This window comes from Hippocampus guttulatus, chromosome 22 (assembly GCF_054856545.1).
Source record: "Hippocampus guttulatus isolate MCC_2025c chromosome 22, RoL_Hgut_1.0, whole genome shotgun sequence".
NCBI lineage: Eukaryota > Metazoa > Chordata > Actinopteri > Syngnathiformes > Syngnathidae > Hippocampus > Hippocampus guttulatus.
The window spans coordinates 2,116,504-2,132,344 of NC_141282.1; positions in this window are offsets into that span (position 1 = coordinate 2,116,504).

Genomic DNA, 15,841 nt, shown 5'->3' on the forward strand with positions numbered 1-15,841 from the left:
GCGGATCATATTTTTAAACTTAAATACACATTCTTCCATGTTCAAAACTGATTATTCATATTCTTTCTTTTTGCTTCCTATGCACAACCCACTTTTGGGTGGACGGAACAAGTATTTGCTCTCCTGTATTCATTTCTATTGGGTACTGTCCAGTGTCCAGTAAAGATGAAAAGCAAAACAAGAAATGCACCGATACGGGATGGAATCATTCTATAGTATCCCTCTTATTTATTACAAAAGAGAATTTGAGATTTCAGCAAGCATCGTGAAAGTCGCCATCATTGATTTGCTTACGTGGGCCACAGAAAACGATGTCATGGGCCAGATCTGGCCACCCGGGCCTTGAGTTTGACACCTATGTTTTATACAGTTGAGTGTATAGCGAATGCACAGCAGGATGTACTGTGACAAAGCACATCTGCCCCCTCCCACGACTATATGTCCACCCAATCGACAGATTCCGAGCACTGCAGAGTTCAGCAAGTGCACGCTGACCCGTGATCAGGTGAGTTGTCTCCGTGTGAACCTGCAGGAGCGTCCCCATTTAATCTACTTGTCTGAGCGTCTAGTTGGCAGTCTGCATTGAGATCTGGACTGAGTCATGTGATCGCACTTTTTTTTTCTCCCCCCACCTCCATGAATAGAATCAACACTTGAGAAGATTTTCGAGATGACTCACTTCTACTCCAAACACATACAGTATGAATGAGTCAAACGCTCATGTAATGGGAAGGAAACGCCTTCGTTCCACTTTGGCGGCGCCGATTCATATGAAGGGAAATTGCGCCCTTTTGTGGACATGGTGAAAATTACCACCCGGAAAAAAAAGCCTCGCATCTGAATTGAAATGTCTTCCACTGTGCACAAACTGAAAACAATATTTATACATGACGTCATTTTATATATAAATAAATATGCAGACCAATTTTGGCAGTTGAGGGTGGTGTCAAATTAAAGCCTATTTTCAACAATTCGATCGGTGTGCAGTGCTGTGATGAGGCACAAGGTGGCAGAAGGCTTGCAGTCACTGACCAACCCAAGAAATGACTGGAAAGTGTGGCAAATTTATGCTGTTGATACGACGACAGTGCACACAGAACAGGGGTGTGTAGACTTTTTATATGCACTTACTGCCCATGTCAATTTTTTTTTAAAGAAATTCGAATAGATTTGTACTGGTCACATGAAGGTCAAAAAAGTTTTGAAATATAGCCGTCTTGATTTTTACACCACATAAACCTGGCATTTGGACAGGGGTGTGTAGACTTTTTATATGCACTTGTTCCCATGTCTTTTTTTTTTTTTAAGAAATTCCAATAGAGGGCGGCCCGGTAGTCCAGTGGTTAGCACGTCGGCTTCACAGTGCAGAGGTACCGGGTTCGATTCCAGCTCCGGCCTCCCTGTGTGGAGTTTGCATGTTCTCCCCGGGCCTGCGTGGATTTTCTCCGGGTGCTCCGGTTTCCTCCCACATTCCAAAAACATGCATGGCAGGTTGATTGGATGCTCTAAATTGTCCCTAGGTGTGAGTGTGGGCGTGGATGGTTGTTCGTCTCTGTGTGCCCTGCGATTGGCTGGCAACCGATTCAGGGTGTCCCCCGCCTACTGCCTGGAGACAGCTGGGATAGGCTCCAGCACCCCCTGCGACCCTAGTGAGGATTAAGCGGTTCGGAAAATGGATGGATGGATGAATTCCAATAGACTTGTACTGGTCACATGACGGTCAAAACAATTTGAAATACAGCCGTCTCATTTTTATACCACAAAAACCTGGAATTTGGACAGGGGTGTGTAGACTTTTTATATGCACTAATACCTGTTTATGCATTTAGTGCCCATGTCGAATTTTAATTTTTTTTAAAGAAATTCCAATAGACTTGTCCGGGTCACATGAAGGTCAAAATGTTTTGAAATATAGCCGTCTCATTTTTACACCACAAAAACCTGGAATTTTTATGTCCACTGTACTTACTCAGTTTGTGCATTTTATAATTGTCCGTGTAAAATGTAAGGAACTACGGATTCTTTTCAGACCCACTTGGAACACTTTCTCCATTTAAACGGCACGAATTTATAAAGTCCACTGGACGTCCTGAGAGGCCATTTGACGATTTTAAGTTTTCCCGATCCGAAACGTGTCACCGTCACGGGAATGGTAAACCGTTGCCCTCTGAGCTCCACTTGCGTAGATGCGGCCTTGGGAAAACTGTACCCGTTTCCCTTGAAAACATATAGTAAAAGTCAATAGGCACTCCTGGGAGTCGGCGCTTTTAAAAATTCCAGACAAAAATAGAGACGGCAATACACACATATATATATATATATATATATATGTCCGACTTTGCAGAATCCTTGAGGAAAATTATCGCAAGTATCACTGCAAAGATTGAAGCTGGCAAGGAAATGACTGGAAAGTGTGGCAAATTTCACCAGCACCACACCAGGCCCACGGTCATGTGCGTTGCTTTTTAATACACTTGAAACTTGTCCAAAAAGAAAAAGCAGAAGGATTCTCTTCCCATCGCGCCAGTTACAAGGACACACACGCACGCACGCAAATGGGGAAAGAACCCGTAGCTTATTTTCATGATTCTCACCGCAGGCTGTTTCTCCATAATTGGGCCTATAAAATCATTACGGTGTAAACAGACTACATCAGGAATAGCAACCTCACTGAGAAGTCCGACGATACTCATCCAACTATGCTTCTCTGATTATGTTTTTTTTCCCCCCATCCAATTCTAGTCACAGAGCGCAGAGGGAGTCTCTCACGGGGAATGTGAATGCACGGTCTGAACGACGAGCTCACGATGCGATGACAGGCGCATTTTCCGTTGTATACCCACTAAACGGCGAGTCTGCGCGGGGGCAAATGAAGCTCGAAAAGTCCACTTTGGGTGGTGTGAGAGACTTTATGCAAATGAACTCACAACCGACCCGAGGCAAGCGGAGCCCAATGTGGTCTGAGATGATGAATGACCGACAAGCTTGCTCAAGCTTTAGTCATGATTATCAAAACTGCATTAAGGTCACAACTTCAAAAAGGCTTGCAATACCAACTAAACCCTCTAGGAGTCGTAGTTATCCACAATACAAGACCACGCAGAGGTCCCAACTGTCCAGTGTGTTGGATTTGTGACCGACCGAACTCGAAACTTGAAATCTTAATAATCCAGAAACGTGAGGGTCATGTTGAAGATGCGAAGAATATGAGAGATTATAATGCTTTGAGATGCCAAAGTATTTATGTAATGAACATGCGTTGTTTCAACGGATGTGAGGAACTCATAATCCTCACATATGACATTCCCGCATCACTTCCTCTTTATCATTCGGACCGTCTGATTTTTTTTTTAACGCCCCCCCCCCCCCCGCTCCTCCAATCCTCCTCAATCAAAGTGACGACTGGACTGCGTAAATCCCAAGCGGATGTGTTGACTTCAAGCAGGGGTGAGAGGCCAGGGCTTCCCCCAGAATGCCGCTTGGGGATTAAATCCTGAGCTGCCACCTCCCTGACAGATTACATTGATACATCGTGAGGCCAAAAATCATTAGAAAATGTTGTCAATATGCGGCTGTACTTGGAGATGGCCACAACCGACTCAGTGAGCCGCAGTAATCATGGTCATTCTATGCAGAGGATAAAGAATGCACACCGGTGAGAGTTGCGATTATATTTGTTTTCACTCACTGTGTTCAAATATCTCGCGGCACCAAAACTATGTGCATATAAATTTCTGTCCTGAGTATGAGTGGACTGACGAATTCACGAAAATGTCCCATTCGTTCAAAAATAAATTCACAGATGTATCCCTGTGTTCAAATTAGTGCGCAATCTTTGCGTGCAGTCAGATGAGCAGTGATTAACATTCATCTCCACTTCCCGATGGATTAATACGGCGGCACCGAGCATAGCGTGACGACAACATGGAGAGGATGTGAGCCACGATGGGCCGAGTGACCCCCACCCAGCCCCTCCATCTACTTTGGACCTGACTGCCAGACCGAGACATTTCATCCAATAATCATCATAATGCAAAATAATCATGAGTCTGGCCAGCTTGGAGGTTTTGGATTTGTGCTCGACACGGATCGCGCAAGCTGGATGGGTTATGTTATCACTAAATCCTCATGGGGAAAAAAATCTGGCACTTTTACGAACTCAAGGCCCGGGGGCCAGATCCAGCCCGCCATGTCACTTTATGTGGCCGGCCAAAGCAGATCATGTGTGTCCATTTCCACGATTCTTGCTAAAATCTGTACCGAAACGAAACAGAAAAAAAAGCCCATCCTCTTTTCAGTTGCACAAGGTTGTTTTTTTTTTTTTGTTGATGTTTCTTTTATTATACATTTGAAAAAAATCAACTTGTTATTCCAAAGTGGATTACGTAAAAAGGAGACGGGAGGCTGGAAGTTACTTGAAAAAGGATTCAGCTTTGAGTCCCAAGACTGAGAACAACGCTGCATTTGATATCAACAAACGGTCGTGAAATTTCTTTTGACAACACACCAAAGTAACACATAACTCTTTCGAACCAACAGTGGAGAAATTTGTTTCGTGGGACGTTATGTGCTCGCGCGACATCCCAACGCCAAAATCTTTTCATGCTAGGTTGGTGAGCGGTACACCACATTGCTTCAGGGATTTTTCGAATGAATTCTTCGCACTGTTCCTCAGGTTAACTACATAAAATCCCCTTTTGCCTTTAGGTTTGGTAGCATTTTAAAAATATCTTTAAATGCAGCATTGTCGAAAACTTGGAACGGGTGTCCTGCTTGTGGATCCGCGCAAAACGTAGCGGCTAGCGTCTACAGGACTTGCTATTAGATTCTCGCAAATGAAATTTGAAGTTACTTTGATTTTGCACAGCTTCTAATTTGATCCAGTAGGTCACTCCAGAGAGATAAAATATTTTTCAAGCTCGGCTACAGAGTTGCACTGACATGGCAAGAAACGTAAAGTTCAGTTTGTGACCAGTTCTCATGGCTTTGTTACATCTGCAGCGGTTGTGAAGGCCCTAGATAAATAAAGCTGGATTGTATTGTATTCCCTTTAGCGTAGCACCATCGAGTGGATGCACAGCGCAACCGCGGCCACTGTTGTAGCTTCGATTCTATACGCCTTATAATGTGAAAACAGTTTTGAAATAGGCCATTCATTGAAGGTGCGCCTTATAATCCGGAGCACCTTATAGTTCAGAAAATACGCTACTCTAAAAATAAAAAATAAATGAATGAAATGCAGCGACAGTTCTCTGTAACTCTGTTTAAAAGGGGCTGCGCCTTTTGTTTGGTGGCGTGCCTTGGACGGGAAAAAAGTTTTTTTTTTTTTTAACTCATTCACTCCCAAAGACGTTTTTAAACGTCTTTTCAGACTTGGTCCAGAATTGGCTGGGACTGAATGAGTTAAAATGTATTTAAAGGCACTAACATTTTAATTCTGGAATGTGGTTGCTGCGCATTTTATTTATTTTTTGTTCGTTTAAAAAGTAGCTTCGCTGACCTTGGCTGAACTTTTATCTCACTGAAAGCCAGTTGACTGAATGAAATCGAAATTCCCCGAATCATAGTGACACGTGTTTCTTTGATCGCCGACGTCTTCGTGAAACCAAACGTTTTGTGTTTTTGTGTGGCCTTTGGGGGAAATATTCACGTCGCGCGCCTGTGCTCTCCCCGTACGACATTTTGGAGGGAGGGAGAAAGAGAGAGCGAGAGAGAGAGAGAGAGAGGCATGTGAAAACAGAGGAGAGGACGGCCATGGACGGGCAGAGTGAGGCCGAACGAGAGAGGAGTGTGTGAGAGACTTGTCAAAACCTGGCCCGTTTGCTGCCTCACCAACTTCCTTTCGGCATCGCGCGCTCAGCTGGAACGCTGCGTGTGATTGCGTGCTCGCTATCCCTCCTCCCATCACGGCGCTGTTCAATCGAGGAAGGCCCCCCCGATTCGCGAGGCTCGCTGACAGCTTTTGAGTGACACCCATTGAGAGTCGGCAGAGCGGAACGCATTAGCGCAAAAATAACGTGCCGCGAAACCACGCCGTGCACGTCGCGGGCAGGTGTTTGTATTGAAATAAAAGTTAAAAACTGGAGTTACAGATGAAGGGTAAACGGAGAGGGGGAAAAAAAACAAGTGATAACAGTTAAACGTCTCTCATTGTGTTCCTGGCGGTGCGTCCGGTCTGAAATGCTAATTTGGTAACTGATCCTTCGCCGAGTTTGTGTACGTGATTGTGTTTGCGTAAGGCGCACTCCAGAGAGTTTGCCCCGTGCGGTGAGAGTTCTTGAAAGGTGAAAGTGAAGCTGTCGAGCAAAATAAAGTGCCGCTTGTTGAGAGATAGATGAAACGTGATGGGGAAAAACGCACGGAGGTCTTGCTGGTCTAACTTAAGGTTTGTGTCTTCACATATTTTAAATGCACCGCGGAAGCTCCATTGAACGCAGTAAGCAGACCGAAACCGGTCAATGTTATTTCCTAGCTGGATCTGATGGCAAAACTAGCTTGCCGCCGTGTCAACATGGCGGCCATGTTGGTAGGGGCGACCGTTCCATCATAATGGGAAGCATATTCATTGGCTTTGTGTCATCCATCCATCCATCCATTTTCTGAACCACTTTGACCTCACAAGGGCCGCGGCGGGTGCTGGAGCCTATCCCAGCTGTCTTCGGGCAGTAGGCGGAGGACACCCTGAACCGTTTGCCAGCCAATCGCAGGGCACACAGAGACCAACAACCATCCACGCTAACACTCACACCGAGGGTACGTTTTGAGTGTTAAATCAGCCTGCCACGCATGTTTTTGGAACGTGGGAGGAAAACGGAGTACCCGGAGAAAACCCACACTGGAATCGATACCTTTGCACTATGAGGTCGATGTGCTAACCACTGGACCACCGGGCCGCCCCAATTCGTGTGGCTCTCAATTCTCTAAGAAAAATCCAACTTTGAGTGACAACCGAACAAAACGCTCACACGCGGATTGTTACAAAAGGAGCGAAATACGAGCCCGGGGGTCGACGAGCTGGTGTGGTCCGGGCAGGGTCAAAGGACGGTTATGGGTCAGTTCGACGGAGCCTCGTGATCGCCACCCCGGGGAAAAGCGCGACACCCGAACTCCGGTTGTCTTTCCGCGAAAAACTTCGGTTCGAGTCATGATTCCCAGCTCTTGGCAAGGACTCAATTACAGTGGTCGCTCAACTTCAGCGACCTCGCTGGTACAGTGTCAGGTACTAAACATATGGCAGCGCGTTATTCACGACTGTTTACTTTACAAGACAGTTGCTTGGGAAAAGCCGGCATATTCCCATATGGAAAAAAAAAAAGGCGGTTCGGGTCAGCGGTTGGGGTTAGTTGCCGTGTGTGTGTTTGTGTGATAGAGAAAGTGAGACACAAGTAAGACAGAAATCTGAACTGACAGAAAAAGCAATCTGGAAGGTCAAAGTTGGAAAAGTATCACCTCGGTTTCAATCGTCCGCGTTCACACGCCAGCTTCGGGTCCGAGCGACGACCGCACGCACGCCAAACGCGACGGCCGATTGTTCCCGTTTCCCCGAGCCACTTCACAAATACGTGAAAATTTGCGCGGCGAGCATCAACATAAAAGTGATAAATATATTCATGTTGTTCAACCACCAGCACAGCATTTTGATTTCTGATCGCCCAAAGGCAAAATGTGGGATGCATTCCCGCCATCTAGAATAGCGAGATTATAAAATGTGTCTTGTGAGTGCTTAATTTAAAAAAAAATAAAATAAATTAAAAATCGTCGGGAACTATAATCGTAATAAAATGTACACAGAACAAAGCTGAAGGGCATCGGAATATAAACTGCGACCGTTTTTTTTTTTTTAAGATATATTTTTTCAAGTGTTGCAACTCACGTCGCTATAAATGTGGATGCGCTTCATATGTTTGCTTCATCCTGCAGCGCTCCCACTAGAGGGAGGGCAGAGGGGTCGGGTGGGGAGGGGGTTCGTCGGGTGCAGAAAAACGTTCAACTGTGCAAATAAGGCTTGAAAAAGAAATCGGTCTGATGTCACGGCAGTTCAGTCTGGTCCTCTCTTCTCGGCAGTCGGAGAGAGAATAAAAAATGGGGGAATTCCTCGCGCAACGAAAATAAACAGTGTAAGATGGCACAACATGACAGCAAATGAGCCACAAAGAAAACACCAGAGTGCCATAGAAGCATGAAAGCAAGAATTAAAAAAAAAAAAAAATGTAGAATTTGCCAAGTTATTCAATAGCATTTTCAAGCGTGAGAGTCGATGCCACAAAAAAAACAAATAAATAAAATAATACATGATAGTGCAGGTGGCCTACACAAGTTAAGATCCACTTCAGGTTCACCAGCCTGCTCCCCCCAAAAAAAGAGCAGGATACACACCGATACAAAGATGTCAATTATGTCTAATTTCAGCGCGCCGCCCCGACTTGCCCCGACATCTAAGCGCACATGGCATGCACGCTATTCATTTCTCCGTTTTGCTTCGTTGGGATCGGAGGGAACCCGGGCAAACAGGATCAAACAACAAACGCGCTGTTTGGGCGACGGGGCAACAACACAATCTGGGCGTTGCTTTCGAACCTTTGACCCCCCCCCCCCCCCCAACCTGCCCCACTATTTGATAGAAGACGACCCACCAGCGGGTGAAACCTCGACTGCACTGTCGAGAGAACAAGAGATTGGAAACAATAGAAGCCGTCGCATTCCTTTCGCCTCCGAGTTGAACTTTGTCTGGATCAACTTACGACAAACTATCGTCTGCGTCTAAAAATGTCATCGTCTAACATTTTGGTCTGGGTGGGGCGCCAATACTGTAGCGTAAAACAATTTTGCATCCGTTTTTTTTTTTTTGTTTTTTTTACAACTCTGATTAAGTTGTGAAATTGCGGAAAAACAATACAAAGATTTGCAAATCCTTTTCAATTTATATTCGAGTGAATATGATTTTCAAAGTGATAAAATCGTTTTTTGTTTTTTTTTTAAATGCAAATATTCACTTATTGTGAATTTGATGGCTGAAAAAAAAGAAAAAACACCACCATCACTGTGTTAAATTTTTTTTTCTTTGAACAACACTCAATCCGCATTGATTGATGATCCCCCCCCCCCCCCGCCAAAATTGAAATGTGGACTCGTCAGACCACAGCATATTTTTCCACATGACGTCCACTTTGAATATAGGTTGAAAATGATTTGCAGGTCCATGCATTGAGTTTAATTTCAGAAAAATTCTAAAAATTGGGATTCAGATGTAACCGACAGTACATTTTTATTTTTGTACATTTCAGAGATTTTATTTAGCGTCGAATCAGTATTTCGATAATTTTTTTTTCCACCCCTTAGTACTTCTACCAGTTTCCTATTTTATTTTATTATTATTTTTATTTTTTTCTTTACGCAAGTATCTGTACTTCAAGTTAGCTCCAGAGTATTAAGTACTTTTGCCACCTCTGGTCATCGTTAAAAACATAATAGCTCAGCTATAAAAAAATAAAATAAAAAATAAAATAAAGGAATCGTTCTGCAGTAGCTCACGAGGCAAATTCCGCAAGTGGTATTAACGTCTGCAGACCCCAGATGGCCACAATCGCTCACCCCGAGGTGACTTTGGTGTTCTTTTTCAAAGGGACGACACGGCAGACGCTTTGTGCAAGTTTCACGGGGCACTGGTGTTTTTGCTGTCACTCCGGAGGCTCATGTGACCGATGGATGTTTGGGTACTTGGGGGGGGGGGGGGGGGGGGGGATGCTAAATGGGTGTAAATGTAATTTGGGAGGATGCTGAAATCCACACCTGGCATTTTTTTCGTAGTTTGGCCGGGGGTGCGATTTATACTCTGGATCGATTTGTGTGTGAAATTATGAACACATTATTATATCATTTCACATGCTATTTTCACATTGAACCGCAAGAGGGCGCTCTAGGCCTTTCTTGATAAACTTGACGATGAGTCGGACGTAAGCGACGTAGAAGAAGAAGAAGAAGCGCCGCATCTTCTACCTCCGGGGTTGACGCAGTTGTTCAAAAGTGGCGTGGATGATAATTTGTTGTTCGGAGGCATCTTCAAACAAAATTGCGAATTCGTAAGGTTAGATTGTCCCAATCCGCTCGATTGTATTACTAGTTTGCTCCCTACTCGCCGTTGCTTCACACAATTTAGCCCTCCTTGACCGTTGGATCTTCCTTTTTTTCCCTTTTTTTTATTGAAAGGCTTTTATTTGTTTGAGCACTTATTCTTGTGTTACATTCCTTCTACAATCCGAGACTTATCTGACTGTGCAATCTAACCCAGGAACTCTCTTGCACACACGCACCTCTCTCTCACACAAAAAAAAACAAAAAAAATCTCTTTTCTCCTCTATTTGGGTCTTAGGTTGCCACGACAAGTAAACCCAACCTGTGACCTTGAGTTCACCTTCCTTTTCTATCCTCTTCCTTCTGTGCCATTCACTTATTCTCTCCCTACCATCTGAAATCAACGACGATCTGTCCTCTCCCATTTCTTGCAATGCGGTTGGTGGTCGAGTTTTTTTTTTTTTTTAATAAGCCGCTCCTGTGTGGTTTTCAGACTCTTGTTTCGGTTTGAAAAATTTGACTCGTCTGCGATGGTTTTGTGTGTCAATGCCAAGCGATGACCCGTGAGAGTGGGAATTCGACCCAGACATCAGTAAAAGCTGTCCTCCTTGTCCTGTTCTCATCCCGCCACCCCAAAAACGAACTCCAAACTCCCTCCCTCCTTTTCTTAGCTCTGCTACGTAACATCCTCTTTCCGACTCCATCTCGTCCTGCTGTTGCATCCACTCCTCTTTCTAGTCTCCCGTGCATACCTCTCCCGTATATACGTCCCAATTTGGCTCCGGGCCAAAGATTGCGGTCATACAAGCGTAAACGATGCTCAAACCACAGTCAATATTTTTCCAGACTAAAACAGGAAGCATTCTCATTTAAAAGTCAGCGCCGATGACAGCACCAATGACAACATAGCTCAGATACTGCAAATTGACCGCATGTAGCGATTGTCTACTACTTGTAAGATGCGTGTCGTCAGGAAACACCGACCGGTCGTCCGACTAACCCAAAATGTTGAAAGAGCCATATTGGACCAAAATAAACAAAAAACAAATATGTCTGGAGCCGCAAAAAATAAAAAAGCCTTCTAATGAAGGCAACACATGCTGTATGTATCTATATGAGCTATATTAGCCTGCTATCAACATGACTACATTGGCTACAAATACACAATGAACATTCATGATTAAAAGTTTTTTTCCCTGCAGTTCATCCTGTAGAGGAGGGATTCCCAAAGGTTTTTGACGGAAGATCTACTTTTCGAACATTCAACCTCCTGCGATCGTGCTATCGTGTACGTTTAAAAATGCTTCTCTTAGCCGCCCAGATTCCCATTCTTAACAAGTACCCTGGGTGAATTGTACATGATTTTTTTTTTTAAAACAGCCCCCTGACTGACATCCCACCCTGCGAATAGAAACGCGTGTCGCAGGCTATGACGGAAATATTCGTTGACGAAAAGTTGACATTTAATATTTATTCGACACATTTTTACAGCATCGGAAAACGTTCATAATGTTTGTGTCATGTTTGTCCTCTGACAGAAACCATAACACCGAAATCTTTTTCCATTCTCAAACAGCTTTGAAAAAGTTCTAGGGAGCCACCCGGGGGCGCCAAAGCGTCGCATGCAGCTCGAGAGCCGCGTGTTGCCGACCCTCGGACTAATCGAACAGATGTGGAGTGCTGGGAAAGCCCTCATCTTTATCGCGGCCGTCGTTTACAATTTTCACACTTATCTACCCAGTTCAGAGTTTGTTATTTAGTGTACGAATTGTAAAAAACAAAAACAAAACTTAAGCAGCTGAAAATGATTTGATTCCACATTCCCTGTTGGAGCCTGTAACCAGCAAAAAGTAGGTCAGAGGCAGGGAAACACCTTTGCCAGGATAACTGTTTTAAAGTTGCACAACCATGCATTTTTCATGCAGAAAGCAGCTCTTTAATTTGGAGCAAATAATTCATGCGCGATATGCATAATGCATGTTGTGTGTACACACCGTTGGACATATCATCCATACGGAGGCTTGAGGGAGAGCGAGCTCGGCTCCGTTTTTTTTTCCAGGTGACATCTTTCCCTTTCCTCTGACGCGGACTTGATTTACTCGGGGGTAGGTTTTGCCTCGCACCGATGTTCGAAAACCAACGCCCTGTTTCGCACTCACGCAAGCTGTGCTGGAAACGGCGTAAAGGTTAATTGCTGTGTGGAGACGTCACAAAGGGATGCTGAGTCATGAAAAAAAAGTCATCCACCAAGTCAGTGAAAGTTGGATTGAACTGCAGAAGTTGAAAGATACGCTTAACTCTGAAAATTGTTGCCGTAAATGTCAATATCCTTTTTTTACAGGGTATTCTAATTTTACAATAAAATTAATCAAAATTCAAATTAAAATCAAAAATTTTTTGGTTTTAGAGACCAAAATGCAAAGTCATTATTTTCAATCTCCAGTGCTGTGAAAAAGTATTTGCCCCCTTCTTGATTTCTGTGTTCTGATTGTCAGACGTTCTTCTTTACAATCACGGCAAGTTGTCCTGGTCCTGATGTAGCAAAGCAGCCACAGACACCGCCATGCTTCACTGTTGGCATGATGTTCGTTTTATCAAATGGCGGGCCATTTTTCCCCATGACGTAAAGGGCCGCACATCTTCTAATAAGTTCAATTTTTGACTCATCAGTCCACGGAAAGCTTTTCCAAAAGCCTTGAGGCTCATCAAGATGTCTTTTGGGAAATGTAAGACGAGCCTTAGTGTTCTTTTTGGACAGCAGCGGTTTTCGCCTGGGAACTCTCCCATTTTTGTCTTTCTTATACTAGAGTCGTGAACACTGAGGCCAGCGAGGTCTGGAGTTCTTTGGATGCTGTTCTAGGTTCTTTTGCGACTTCCTGAATGAGTCGTCGTCGCACACTTGGAGGAATTTTAGCTGGTCGACCACTCCTTGGGAATGTTTGCCCAGTTTTTTCCAATTGTGGGTAATGGTTCTGACAATGATTTGGAAAAGGTTACAAAGCCATTTTCAAGACTTTGGGGCTTCCGCAGACTTCTAGATTTTAGTAACTTTTTTTTTCTAATTTCTTCTTGAATTTCTTCAGATTGTGACACGATGCGTTTGTTGCTCAAGATCTTGTAGCCTACTTTCATAAAAATCAGGAGAGGAAGGAGGGGGGGAATACTTTTTCACAGCACTGTATCTGGACACACCCCGCTGAGCAAATTCGCAGCCCAAAAAAATGATGCTTGGATTTTTCATGGAGTCGAAGCACTTTATTCCGACTTGAAAAATTCAAAAGGCTTTATTAATCCTGACTAATTCATAACGCACCGGAGCACTTTTGCACACTGGCAGTCTGAGCAGGAGGCAGCATTCAGATGGCGCTTGTAAGTTTATTAAATTGATAGTGATAAGCAGTGTCGTCGTCCGGCATAACGGGTCAGCGATAGCATCCCTTCAACCTCTGAGTGTTTTTGTGCGGTTCGTAATTTGGAGTTGCGTCATGTCCGGTTCAAGCACCGTCAGACCGTTAATCACCGCGGCGTCATCGTCAATGCATTCCTTTGATGTGACGTCGACGGATTTTCACGTCAACGGTTAGATTGATCAACGCCGATTTCATGTCGCTGACGGGTCAGACACGCTGTCGTGAAAGTCAAATTTGGCCGGTGAGGGAATGGAGCAGTTTAGGTTATTAATGCCGTGTTACCATGAAGAATTATAATTTATTCTGACTCACTCGCATTTTTTTTTCAATTTTATTCGGATTTTTTAAAAATGTTATCAAGAAGGTTCATGTATTTTTAAGGTTACGTTAACCCTTTGAGGGACAGCGGTGACTACAGTGGACAGCTTATCATGTTATCATGATTGGCGCATGAAAGGGTTCAGTTAACTCATTCAGTACCAGCCAATTCTGGACCAAGTCTGAAAAGACGTTTAAAAACGTCTTTGGGAGTGAATGAGTTAAATGAGTTCCAGAAGAGTGACATTTTCATCATTTTCTCTTCAAATTAAAAAAAAAAAAACAAAGTGTCCACGGGCTTGGTGGAAATCTTCCAACAAACCCCAACAGCCCTTCTATACATTACTCACTCATTTCCCTTTTTTTTTTCCATCGCCGTACAGAAGTGTAACACCTTCCCTCCATCCACAATTTCTTCCTCATGCTTCTCTCCCTCAGATAGAGTGCGGGATAAATAATGCAGCGTTCTGCTCTGATAATCATCTACATTTTTACCTCTGAAAAATAGAGCAAAGAACACCCCCCCGTCCCCTCCCGCCACCCACAACCAAAATCAACATCGCACTTAAGATGGCAAACACGCTCCCCATTCATTAGTGCTTTGCCATTGTCGTCCTGTTCTGCGGCGCGGCTCCGCGTGTGTGTGATCCATCCGTTTAATTATCCGAGGCGCGTTATTCAGATTGCGGCGACATCAAACAATGTCCCAGAACAATTACGCCGTCTTACAGCTTCAACAGGAAGTGCGTTTGCTGCGAGGAGCCGCCATTGTTTCACCCCCCCCCCCTCACCTCATCACAATGCAAAACAAAGATCCACGCATTTTCATCTCACGTAGGAGATGCACAAACAATTTGAACCTCGTCAGGTTTTATTTCATCTGCCAGGAACATGCCGCTTTCCGATTTGAGTTATCTGAGGCATCCATTTGAAAAAAAAAAATGTATTGCTGAAGTACGCGCTTGTCTTTCTTATTGTATATAATACAGAGCAACATGCCAGCAACTACACATTCCTTTAAAGGAGGCTGCCTACAGTTGGGATACTTGATACTTGGCTGCGCTGATCAGATGGGACTCTTCCATGAGGAGTTTTATTGTCGGACTGGAGTTTTACGTTCTTGGTTGTCAGAATGAACCGTAAAACACCGGCGGGAATGAAAAACGGGCCGCGTCCTCAAACGGGAAAACTCACTCGGTATTTAAAATGGCCGAAGTGGCTTCAACGTGAGTGCACCTGCTAAATTTCTTTGTCGTGGACGGGCAGGACAATCGGGTTCCGAAAGTCAAGACAAATTTGCCTGTAATTAAAACAGCTGCTGGGGCATGATCCAAAATGAATTTGCTTACTCTCCTGACATCACTCCGCTCGTCATCTTTGCCAAGTCACTTCATCTCGTCTGTCAGCTGACGTGTCTTTTCTTGTCCTCTCCCACTTCAACTTTCTTCCCCATCCCTCCTTGCCGCTTGCATATTTGATGACTTCACTTTAGTCCAGGAAAAATAATTACTCAGCCTGGCGTCATGCGGAGGGAGCCCGAGGGGGACGCGTGAAGAAAAGCATTGCCATTTTGGACATTAAAAATGCAACACACGCTACAGCGATGACGCTGGGAAAAAAAGGGGGGCACAAGTAGGGAGCCCTCGTGATGCACGATGAATGCTTGGTCATGGAGGGGGAAACAGAGCAACGTATAGTATGGCTTTCTGTTTCCAAACAAGAGACCACATTTATAGTCACTTCAAAGTGCCACATGACTGCTGGTTCTTGGACGCCAACGTTGAACTTAAAGGTTTTTGTTTTTGTTTTTTAAATGACCGTATTTTGCGGATTAGAAATCGCTCCGGAGTATAAATCGCACCAGCCATAAAATGCATCATAAAGAAAGGAAAAAAAACAAGGAGCATTGGAATAAAAGTCGGATTTTTCGGGGAAATGTATTTGATAAAATCCAACACCAAAACAGACATGTCATCTTGAAAGGTGATTAAATCTAAAAATAAAATCGAGAACAACAAGGTGAATAAGCGGACGATATGCTA